Below are 13212 nucleotides of genomic sequence, written 5' to 3' on the forward strand. Positions count from 1 at the left end.
TGTGTGTGTGAATATATTTATATTAATATATTATATACATGCATGTATATATGTGTATATGTGTGATAAAACACTAACTATAGCATAGATTCTACTAATTCCAAATATAAAGAAACCAACATATGGATAATAGGGAGTATCTATGAAAAAATAGGTAAGGTTTTTATCTTTTTTTTTCCTGTATCCAAGGCTGGTTTCTTGAACATGCTGTTCTCCTGGTTCCACTTCTGGAGTGCTGAGATGACAGACAGATGCCAGCACTCACAGCTTGTGTGATGCTTCTGCTCACAGCCAAGTCTTTGTTCATATAAGGCAAGGACTCCATCTCCTGAATTACATCTCTAGCCTAGAGGATGCTCTTAACACATGCACAAAAATAGCCAATGCATTATGGCCACTTAGGTTGAAGAAAAGCTAAGAAAGGAAACATGAAACTGCATTTAAAATTATTTTAAAAGACCTAGGAAGTCTGCAACATCTCTAAAGTTAAATATAGGGATCCTACCGGTTTGACACTTTAGCAGTCATTTGAAATTGTACAGAATGATGTCTTTTATAGAGTTCCTCCCTGAGTGAGGCTTTATATGAATTCAAACGTTTAGTAGAAACTAAAATGTCTCATAAAATAAAATGAAATATTAAATTATACCCATGATTACTATTGCTTGGAGATAGAACTGAAAGTCTAAATGGCACACTACTGTCCCTTAGAAAAGTGCAAGTCCCTTCTATGGAAGCCCGATAGAGACAAGCTTTCACATTATTATCGAGGAAAGAGTCTGCTGTTTTTTTCTGAACAAAGAAGCAAAAATAAGAATAATCAGCAATATGTGGCTACTCAAAATAGAACTCTATTTAAATTAATTTAAACATACATCCTCAATGCCGGCTATATCTCATACAGAGAAATGGGTGGCATTGTCTCTAAAACTTTCTCTGCTATGTCTAGTATTTCTCTCCACAATGCCCTGAAACCTCTAAAGCCATGCTTCACAATAAACATGTCCTGATATAAGCTCTTCCTATCAAATATTTGATCATATTGATGACCAGGTAGCTAATACTGTGTACTGTGTAAATGTATAAAAAAGCAGGGCACCCAAGATCTAAAATTTCTAAAATCAAGTGATGTAAAGAGAAAAATCTTTAATCCATCATGTCTATAAAGATTAACTTCAGAAAGGAGAATCTTTACGTCATATTGGACTTTCGTTGAGAAGAATGGCCTTTCTTGGTTTCCTGGATTTATATTCTGACCAACTCCAAACTATCACACTTTACAGTAAAATTCTACTGCCTCATTTCTACGAATAATGAAACCGAGAAAACATCTAAACAAACAAAACCACAGCTCATAACCATTCCTATTCTTTAAACAACTCTTAGGTGAGGCTTAAACATTTTTCTCAGTGAAGGCCTGAAATCACTCAAATATTCCAAGCAACTTTGAAGTAGCCAGTATGTTTCCATGTCATGACAGGAGCCTTGCACCCATCTCTCAAGCCCCATTGAAAAATTCCTTAAATTAAGTGCCCCAGGTCTTACCGAAATTATTTCTCAAAACATTTGTTTCTCGAAGACTTAACTATTATGGCCTTCCCACAAGCTACATTCTCTTATCCTAATGACTCTCTACTCACTCTCAGTTTCAGCTTACATAAAAATTCCTGCTAGAATGATCTCCCAATATCCTTCACCTAATGGTGTGGAAGTGGCTCATTTAATGGGCCTCCTCAGACTAATATGCTTTCCATGCCAAAGGCATGACTTCATTGTTACTAGCTACTCAATCACTTATCCCTGTGAAATGGACTAAGTTTCATAAGTTCAGAGATTGTAGTCATGCTCTTCACTATTTTTTTCTAGAAGCTGGCACAATGAACCATTAAAGTTCTAAGTCCTCAGATGAGAAATGATAGGTGTCTTTGCAAAAGAGCAATTCTCTGGGGTTGGAAAGAAGGCTCAATGGGTAGAGTTCTTGCTATGCAAGTATGAGAAACTGAGCTTTACCCACAGAACTCATTTAAAATTCTAAATGTGTTGGTGCACAACTGTAATCCCAGTTCCAGAGAAGGAAAGAAAATTGGATTCCTATGACTTGACAGAATTCAGCCAAGCCTAATGGGTAAGATCCAGGCCAGTGAGTGTTCTTGGGAGATGGCATTCACACACACACACACACACACACACACACACACACACACACACACACACACACAATTTCTTCAGCTGATCAAGACAACAGTGAAATATCACTCCTAGAAACACTAAGTATATGTGCCTTTCTACTTCTTATGGGAAATGGCAAATAGCTACCTATTTCTACTCTTTACAATTCTTCATCATCAAAGTTGATATTCTGTATTTATCCATTGTATAATTTACATTCTTTCTAATACCATTTGTAGCACTGTTAGAAGGTCTTATTAATAAAAAGCAAACCCAGTGCCAGTTATTAGGGTGAATGCTGGAAGATCAGAGAAGCAGAACAGGCCACAGCCACCTCACCTTGCCAATTCCTCAGCTGATCTCATTTCCTCAAACTGGAAGCCTCTGTGTCCTCATCCAAATGGATCTCAGCTGAACTCCTGCTCAAAAGCCTAAAAGCTTAAGTAGGACCTAGTTCTTGGTCCTCACGACTTATATACCTTTCTGCTTCCTGCCATCACTTCCTGGGATTAAAAGCATGTGTCACCGTGCCTGGCTGTTTCCACTGTGGCTTTGAACTCACAGAGATCCGGGTGAATCTCTGCCTCCTAAATGCTAGGATTAAAGTTGTGTGTGCCACCATTTCCTGGCCTCTATGTCTGTCTAGCAGCTGTTCTGTTCTCTGACTCCAGATAAGTTTATTAAAGTGCACGATATATTGACCACAACCATTTGTTGATTTCTGAAATATATAACATAATTTTATGTTTCACATTACAGACTTGGAATAGGTAGATAAACATCAGACTTACATAAGGTTGATCAATCAGTGCTACCTCCATATTAAAACAGATGGCACTGTCTTCAGGTATGTTGTTTTCTTGTTATAAGATTTCTATATCATTAACTGCAAGAAAATTCTGTATTCTTAATTGAATTCAAGCTTTTACAGGGTAGGATTTGTCCTGTAGCACTTAGATAGAGGAATTTATCAAAAGTGAGGGATATACACACACACATACACACACACACACACACACACACACACACACACACACACACACACACTATTGCTATATAATATTGTAAGAAAATTTTGTATTTTTAACTTACTTTAGGTTTTTACAGGATAAGACTTGTCCTGTAGCACTTAGGTTGAGGAATTTATCAAAACACACACACACACACACACACACACACACACACACACACACACACACTGTTTTTATATAATAATATTATTAAAGGCATATTGGATCATATAAAATTATGTCATTTTACTTAAAATCACTGGGCTTAATTCTTTTATTTTTATTTGATTTTATTCCAGATCTTTAAAAAAAAAACAACTCTGTGAGCTAATTTTATATCATATTCCAATGAAATCTCTGATGGTTTAATTATTTATTGTGAATTTTGATTATGCCTTATTTTAAACATTTAGTTCAATACAAATATCCAAATTTCACACAACTCTGCAGATTTCTCTCCTTCAGTTTTGTTTTGCTTGAGATCTGGAAGCTTGCAGTGTGAGAGGGGTAGGTGTTAGCTGCTACTCATAACCTGCCATTCAAGGTTGCTATTTCTGATTCACCAAGAATAATCTCAGAAAGTGAGTGATTAAGCAGTCAGAGGAAAAAATTTCCTGACTAGTTCAGTCTTGAGTTTGCTTTTCTGACTCTGGGATTGGAACATGGTCAAAGATGACTCTCTTTTATGCCTGTGTAGATCATCTCCAACCCCTGCCGCCTCGCCGCCCCAGGAAACATAACCTTAAGTAAAAATGCCTCCCAGTTAGTAATGTTTATCTAGGGAGATGGGGAAAAGCTGAACATGACTAACTGGGAGGCATTGTTCACATGTGCCTTTTTAAATGGCACACTGCTAAAGTGTGCGAAAGCATCCCTCTTTCCTCCTTAGTTCTGACTCAGCAACTCTTCTGCCCTGTGTTCCCTTCTCAGGACACCAGTCACAGGCTCTCTGATAATTCTTATGCATCCAAAACAAAGAGAAAAATATTAATATCTGAATTATCACTATAGTGTCCTCTAAAACATCTCTCTTCACACACACACACACACACACACACACACACACACACACACACTCACAAAATTCCTTTCAATTTTCTCAAACTCACCTAATCGTAGTAGTTGAAACTAAACATCTTTAATACTAAAAAATAGTTTAAAAATGATTATGCTACACAAGGAGCAGAGTCATTATGCTCAAATTAACATTTTCAGCTGTTTGTACCTGGACATTTTCTTGGTCTAAGGATTTAAGGTGAATTTGAGTCATATTTATAAACTCAGTATCATGATATAATAATTTTAGCTACCGTAGTTTGAATGACTTTTGTGTGTTAAGCACTTTACTAAGTATATTTTAAGTGCAGTACCTCATTTACTATTCCAAAAGTATTTTAACTCTTATTTCTATTCTTTGTGGTTAAGAAATGGACTTTGAGTATAAGAACACTTGGGAAGCCCAAGTAGGAAGAAATCGAAGCATTTGAAGTAATAGCCAGATAGGCTTGCATTTAAAAATATCCTGAGTATAAGCCCTAAACACTGCTCAGTGCCACTTGTACACTGTGAATGCCATCAGGGATAAGAGCTGGGGAAATACTAAATACCGCCGTCCACAGCGCAAGCACGGAAGCCAGGAAGTGATGGTTCAGACATAGGATTGTACCAACACACCTGGCTCTCCTATTTTTCTGACTGAAGGGTTCTAGTGAGCTATGATAAAATAGGCACTGGAAGATGGGAAAGGTTAGATGATTTTATATAATCACCTGACATGAAAGAAAAACAAAACAAAGCAAAAAACCCTGCGATATTATTATGTCTGATTTTGAGATCTCAACTTCCTGCCTGTTCTTCCACAGCATGAAATGAATAAATAGGAACAAGGGTCATCCATGTTGGTACTGAATAATAAATAGGCTTAAGGAGACATTTTTAAAGTTCTTTCCTTTGTATCTTACAATATTTCACGCCTCATCTGCTCAAGTGCAATAAAGGCAATGAACAAGCCTTACAGCAGAAGGCTGTGGACGTGTGTAGTCCACAATTGATTTCCGAATTAAAAACTTCTGGGAAGCTCAACTCCAAGTCTTATTTACTTCAGCTTTAGAGGCTGCTCACAAAGACAGCTCTAACTTTGGCTAAGCTACTTGTACCTGGACATTTTCTGGATCTAAGGATTTAAGATAAATTTGAGTCATATTTATAAGTAATTTTGCTAAGCACTTATATTCTCTTAGGAAATCAATCTCCCTTCTTTCTTTTCTTACGGTGATCACACTGACTGTATGTCTCTAAAGCCATAAAGTAAATTACATTTGTGAAAGTAAAAAAATGGTAGGACCCAAATATTTTCATGTGTTTAAAATGGGATGCCAACTTTAGAAATTTTTTTATAAGAAACATAACCATAAGCTGGGTGTGGAGATGTATACTTGAAATCCCAACATTGAGGTCCAGGAGGCAAGAGGGCTAACTTGAGCTGCACAGCAATACCTATTTTTCAATAATAATAATAATAATAATAATAATAATAATAATATTTTATAAATGAATGGAATCTACTGGCAAAAATACATCTTATTTTGTAAGTCTAGCTACATGGCCAATTTACCTATCTCAAGGAATTCTTGGACAGTTTAGAACGAAGCTCTCAGTATTATATAAAGCATGGCAGCAGTGACAGTCAATAAAATTTTCAAATGAAGCTAATAAAACTTGAAGATTTACATGTTTTATGGTGAATGCAGGGTCACCACTAGTTTTTCACTTTCTCTAAGATCTTTCCTAAGAAAAATGGAATTTGAGTAAATGGTTAGCAAAAAAATTAAAAAGAGTTTTAATACTTTATTTATGAGTACTGTTACCCATTTAGGGTGTTTTTACAAGTTAGTATAATTTCATTGCAGGGAAATAATTAAAACTATATACTTGCTATACATGAACTTAAAATACCTATGAAAAATGAACAATATGTACCAATGGATATTCAAAAATAAAGCCCATGTGGGATAAATAGTTACATTCCCAGCTACTACATGTTCATCAAGTTACTACTGTTTGCTATGCTCAAAAACTTGTGTGCTCATGAAACACCCTATTACAGTACCTAGCTCCTAACACAAGCTTTCAGTACAATGAGTATCTATTAAACGATCAATTACATGCACTCAGCGATTGAGTTTATTCATTTTTACTCTACTCACCTCCTTTCCCTGACCAAATCAAACTGCAAAGGACTTCTAGTAATTCCATTACACATCTTTCAGGATGATGGAAATTTGGTTTCCACAGTTCCCACACGTTCAGAAATATACCAGAAACCCATGTTTTCATGCCATTGCTTCTCTAACATACTTAACAAAAGTAACTGTTGAGTAATTATTTTCCTGATCCCTGGATTCATGAATATTTAAGTGTTCCTTGATCTTATAATTTGTAGTAAATATATAAGGCAACTATATTTATATAGTTATCTGAAAACAGTGTGTCCAATCAATTCTTCAAGACTATGATTGCTCTCTTCTATTTCTTATTATGACTATTTTTCCAAAAATTAATAAAAAAAATGTTAAAATGTGCCTTGCTTGTCATGGATATTTATCATGCCCTCATGTCTTCTTACTATCCTGAAAGTAAAAACAAAACAAAAACAAAAATAAAACAACAACAACAAAAAAAAAAAAAACATTAATTTGTCCTCTGTGTGTGTTGGAAACACTTTCTCATCATGTCTCTTTATAGGCAAGGGCTGGACAATTAGCCACTGATGGTTGAGAGTGCACTGAGATAACACCAGAGGAATTTTTGCTAAACAGACCACAATGAATTACACATATAATTTTTATTCACTAATGAGGCTTGCTTAAAACAAATTTTTATTAACAGTCAGTATTAACCTTATTTCCTTAACAGCATAAGATAAATCCATTACAAAAACAAAGAGTCCTTCACTCTACTGGTTGAGGTTTGGGAGAAAAATGGGAGAGACACAGGTTTGAGAGAAATCAGAGTGAACTGATGAGCAAGTGCACAGGGCTGTGGTGTCCTCCAAAAGAGACACACATCCACCTTGGGGGACAAATGTATTACAATGCAGTTGAACTCTGGAACTCAAAACATACTCTCCATCTTTGCCATAATATTACAGAAGACCTCCAAGTAGACTGGCTATGGTTTGAAATGTCATTTAAGATTGTTTTTGCCAAGCCTGGTGGTTCAAGCCTTTTATCTCAGCTACCCAGGAGGCTGAAGCAGAAGGATTGCAAAGTTCATGGATTGTGTGGACAACTTAGTGAGACTCTGTCTCAAAATAAAAAACGATAAGAGATGTGGGGATATGCGGGGTGTTTACCCACCAACCTCACGGCTCCCCAGAGTTTTTTTGAGTGAGAGCAGCAGTAAATATTAGATAGGAGGATTTAGAATGTGGAGACAGATAGAAAAAAAAAAGTACAGGATAGCCTCCAGAGGGCCTGGAACTTATTCCAATGGGCACTGACTGTCTCTGCCCTAGGGTATTTATAGAAACGCCAAGGGGTGGAGCAAAAGACCTCCCCCCAGCACAGCCAAGTGCAGGGTATCTCAGACACCTGCACTCAGGCCTGTGATCTAATCATGCCCTCTATGCGGACCTGCTGGGTAAAGCCACTAAAAACCTGAAAATGGGCTCCCACAGATATCACTTGGTGATACATTAGTGTTGTAATTTGTGGGGTGTAGATGTCTGGAGTTACTACAGACTGTACATGTAGTCTCTTACCAGTGTTCTACTGATTGCTTTTTATTTCATGTTTGGGTTGCTGTAAGTATACGATCTAGATGGCTTTAACTCACTTTCTCAAGCTACCAAGGGTGCTACTAAGCATCATGTTCACATATCAAAATTATAAAATTATTTAAGGAGTTCATTCTATATCAATTTTTTCAAACATATTTGGCTTAGTAAAACTAAACACTAAAACAGTTATAATGGAAAGCTAAGCACTTGTAATCATTTTCCTCTATTTTCTCAAGAGCACTGACTTTCAAAAAATAATATAAGAACACCTGCATGAGTGTCACTATAGATGATTGCTAACAAAGAGTAATCCTGCATGTCAGTATTTCATAAAGGCAGGCAACATGCATCGTTCCTACCTTTTCCGTTTCTCTGTCTCTCTGTCTCTCTGTCTCTCTGTCTCTCTCTCTCTTTTTTTTTTTTTTAGTTATGAATGCTCAGCCTCATCTTAACTCTTATTTTAATCTGTTTACCTACTTTTTCTCTGGAGATTTTTTAGGATCATTGAGCAGGCTCAGTGGGTATCCTAATTTTTATTGTCACCTTGACAGAACCTAGAGGCATCTGGGAAGAGGGAACCTTAAGGGAAGAAATGTCATGTCCAGTTTAGCTGACAGGCACGTCAGTGAAGTGTTGTTTTGATAGTTAAATAATGCAGAGGGCCCAGCCCACTGTGAATAGTACCATCTCTAGTCAGGTGGTCATGAGCTATAGAGGAAATCCTGCTGAACATTAGCTAGTGAGAAAGTGAGAAAGCAACTTTCCTCTGTGATTTCCTTAGGTTCCTGATTGAGTTCCTGTCCTGACATTCCTTAATAATGGGTTGTGACCTGGAAGTACGAGCCAAATAAACCCTTTCCTCTCCTTTTTTTTCATTATATCAGAGTGCTTTATCTCAACATCATGAAATAAACTAGAAGAGTAGGTAAAGGCTTAGGAGTGTATAATTGTGCCAAACATGATGACCTGAGCTCAAGCCAAGGACCCACATGGGAAGAAGAAAAAAGAACTGAATCTTAGAAGCTGTCCTCTGATCTCCATGTGCATGACTTGGTGTACACACTCACACACACACATAAACACACACACACACACACACACACACACACACACACACGCGCACACACACATGATACAAAACACTATAGTAATTAAATGTAACAAAAATATTTTAAAACCAACAAAATAATTTTACACTGAAACCAGTGTAATTAATCTTAATCTAAATTTTATATTTTATAGTCAAGTTTTCTTTTCAATGTATTTTAATCATTAACTCACAGAATAAAAAGTTTAAAAATCACTGTGTAACAGATGTAAGGTTTATGATTTGCTTTCTCCAAGTATTCAGATGAATGACTTTTAAATATCTATAATTTTACTTTCAATTTTTATGGAGAGTAATGATTCATCACTCAATTTTCAGTCAAATATTTTAATGCATGTCACCATTACTGCTTATGAGAAATTAACCAATCATCCCTGGATCTCATAATGTATCCTGGAACTGTTCCTGTAGATAATATCTAGTCTGAATCAGAGGAATAGGTTATTCAGAATTTAGTGTCCAGTAGAAGTAGACTTCCTGACAATAAGTGAAAACTTACAGACTTAATAATTTATTAAAGACTTAGAAATATGTCCAGTTTCCCTTTTCATGGTCACATCAAGGAAGAACTTGTTAAGTAGTGATGTAAGTACTATATCACTTTTCATAGCAGGTATAAATTAGAAACTTATCATTAAATTTTACTGATGAATGTTAGAAAGCTAAAACAAGCAATACATAGCATGCAAACCTTCTCTCTCTCTCTCTCTCTCTCTCTCTCTCTCTCTCTCTCTCTCTCTCTCTCTCTCTCTGTCTTTCTTTGTCTATCTGTCTGTCTCCTTCCAGCAACATCTACTGAGAACAATTACCAAGAGAACTGGATGGACTTTAGTAGAGAGGCGTCAACAGTGCTATAGCTCTGAGGCGTTGTTGTATTTGATGGATAGTAAGCCTTTGTATTATAGTTCATGGAGTCACTCTGCATGGATGTAATTGTGCACAGCATGGGACTAACCCTAACATGCTTGCTCACTAAATTAATAAGTGTCTTTTAAAACCCCACTTTGAATTCTAAGTATATTGGAAAAAATGCAATTTATATTTTTCATATTCAGTCTCTTAATTATGTTATTTAAATGGAAGAAATTAAATCTGGAAATTAATTTTCCTCTTTGATCATAAAAGCTACTTTCTTGAAGACATTTTTTATTTATTTCAAACAATCACTCATTAATACAAGAATATTTCTTTTGTCTTTGTACTAATATTAGTGCTGGAATGACAGTAGAGACGTGACAACTATGACTTCACAGAGCAAACAATGAGTTTCATTTCTTTTATCTTTTCATGTTCAGACTTTGCCTTAGTTAGTGTATGATTTGTTTTCATCTTATCCTTTAGTCCTACAGAAACTGATGAATTGGGAATCAGCCTTCCTAAGAATGTAAGTATGACTGGTAGAATCATCTTGGTCAACTTTTTAGTTCAGTTGATGGCCTTTTTTTCTTTTTTTTTTTTCTTTTTTTTTTTTTTCCTTTTTCGAGACAGGGTTTCTCTGTGTAGCTTTGCGCCTTTTCCTGGAACTCACTTGGTAGTCCAGGCTGGCCTCGAACTCACAGAGACCCGCCTGGCTCTGCCTCCCAAGTGCTGGGATTAAAGGCATGCGCCACCACTGCCCGGCTTGATGGCCTTTTTTTCATGCCACTTATCTTGGTCTCTTATCTTTTCTCTGGAAGTAGTAGTATTTCTCTCTTACATTCTTACATTCAAGTTCTACCAGAATTATTGCCAATTATACCCCACAATTGACTGTGAAAGTTCTTATTTCATCATCACCTGATGATATAGCTCTTTTATACTTAATTAGAATGTAAACATTTTCTGATAAAAATCATAACACAACCTGGACTTACCTAACCAAAATTCAGATATTCTGTATAATTGGCCTTGAAAAAGTAAATAATTCATCAATAGAAATATATGTATTAGTATGATACAATTCAAGATTTATAAAAGTTAAGTTTAATGTCATTCATAATTAGTGGAAATTTTAAAATATACTAGATAATGTCACTGCATTTTATTTTCCAAATATGACAATTTTACTCAAGATATATTTTTAATATATACAGGTAAACTACTTGAACAATCACATACACATGTGACATATTCAGTCTATTCATATCATGTATCACACAATGTAAGACCTGTTGGACAGAAAACTCTGATAATAAGAGGATGGTTAGCACATATACAGAGCCTGGTCTCATTTGAAGCAATGATAACAAAGAAAGACAAAAGGATAAAATGAGGCCTTTATTGTTTTATCCAGTCATGGATCAAACAGGGCAAATTTAAGTGAAGGTGTGGAAAAAAGTTCATATGTCTTGAAGTGGACAATAATGTGCTCATTTTCATTGTCTGGGGGTCAAGTTTATAGAAACAAGTTAGAGATTTAGTCACAAAGCTGCAGGGATGCAATATGGTTTATCTTGGCTAAAAGGTCAGAAAGTCCAGGGATTTGAAGGAACATACAAGATTAACCTCCTTGTACTTCAAGGAAGTTTAAAGACCTTGAAAGTTCTCTATTCTGACAAAAGGATATTTTTGTCCTCCTGCCAATAACAGCCCAGTTTAATAAAGAATGATTCAATGGGAAAGGGTTCTACAAGTCTAAAATACCATACACTATTACATAAATATATTTGGATATCACAAATCACTAAGTAGTTCTGGTGTTTCTCTAATACATACACTTTGCTTTAAGATCTTTGATAAACAAACACTAAACCAGGTATATGAACAACAATAATACATAGACATTCAACTTAGCCCAATTGTAATTGCCAAATAATTTCTCTAGACAGCATCCTGTGCACTCTGATTCAACACTTCTTTTTTCTGTGAATCACTAACAGAGTTTCTTTTGCTGCTATCTAACAATACTATGGTTCCTGTCCTCTGCTACCCCTCCAGCATAATTAAAAAAAATAATTGACCAACATGCTTCTGTTTCTGTGTGAATCTGACTTTCTTAAAGAAAGAGTTCTACAAATGTCCTCAATCTATAATTTAAGCATATTTATTGAAATAAATGTGCTTCCAACAACATATGTCACACAGATAATGTATCTTCAGTTAGCTGTCAGGTTCCAAAGTGCTTTTGTTAGTCATTTCTAGAAGAAAACATGGCCCTGAGGCTTTATAGATGTGAAGTGCAAAACAAACTTCTAGTTACAATGAAGATAGCTTGATCAAGAAGGTTTGATCCAGTCAAACTTCACTATATTATGTTTTCACTGGCAAGTATAAAATATCAGTTATAACCACTTGCTTGTATGCCTCCCACCTTGATGCACAATTATCCCTCTGGAATTAGAAACCCCAAACAAACTTCCTTCTGTAAGTTGTTTCTGGACAAGGTGTTTTTCACAGCATCAGAAGATAGCTGAGGGAGATGGTTAGCTTCCACCAAGCTGACACACCCAAGAGTCACATGGGCAGAGAGCCCCAATGAGAAATGTTCTACACTAGGTTGGCCAGAGGGATGTCTGTGGTGGCAGGATGTTTTAATTAAGGTAACTGATATGAGAAACCCATCACAGTGGGAGGGTTTCATTCCCCAGTGAGGGAATCTTGAACTGTTTAAGATGGGAGAGACTGAGCTGAGCACAAATAAGTGAGGCAAAGCATGTATGCATTTACTATGCTGTAATTTCAACTGTGAGTGTGGTGGGACCAGCAGTTTGAATTTCCTGCCTTGACGTCTACACAATGATGGACTCTAACTTGGAATTATAAGCTGAAATACAAACTTCTCTCCTGTAGGTTGTTTTTAGAATGAATTCTTTGTGCAGCTATAGATATGAAACTAGAACAATTCCAAAGCATTAACAGCTTTACTCTGACAAGCAAAAAAACAACAGATGACAAGTTTGAATTTGACAAGGAAAATCCTGCACATGGAGGTCTCAGAAGCTAAACATGTATTCTGCTTTCAAATTGAGCTTCTAATGATGTATGACAAAATATGAATTGTTTATTTGAATTGGGATTATAATTGAGTACCATATTAAAAATTTCTGCTTGAACCAAAGTTTAAAAATACAGAGTTGAAAATTTGATTGCAGAGATAAGCTGATACTGATATTTAAAAAAAATAGTTAAGAGAAGTAGCCATCAGAGGCCAAGCAAATATATTTAAT

At 35.9% G+C, this 13212-nt stretch overlaps 1 protein-coding gene across 1 annotated transcript in view; it reads right to left on the bottom strand.

Moving 5' to 3' along the window:
- Epha6 (EPH receptor A6) overlaps positions 1-13212 on the bottom strand; it is a 921293-nt gene that overhangs the window by 876388 nt on the left and 31693 nt on the right. The gene's annotated exons all lie outside the window — the stretch shown is intronic.

The sequence above is a fragment of the Peromyscus maniculatus genome, chromosome 12 (assembly GCF_049852395.1).
Source record: "Peromyscus maniculatus bairdii isolate BWxNUB_F1_BW_parent chromosome 12, HU_Pman_BW_mat_3.1, whole genome shotgun sequence".
NCBI classification, from domain to species: Eukaryota; Metazoa; Chordata; class Mammalia; order Rodentia; family Cricetidae; genus Peromyscus; species Peromyscus maniculatus.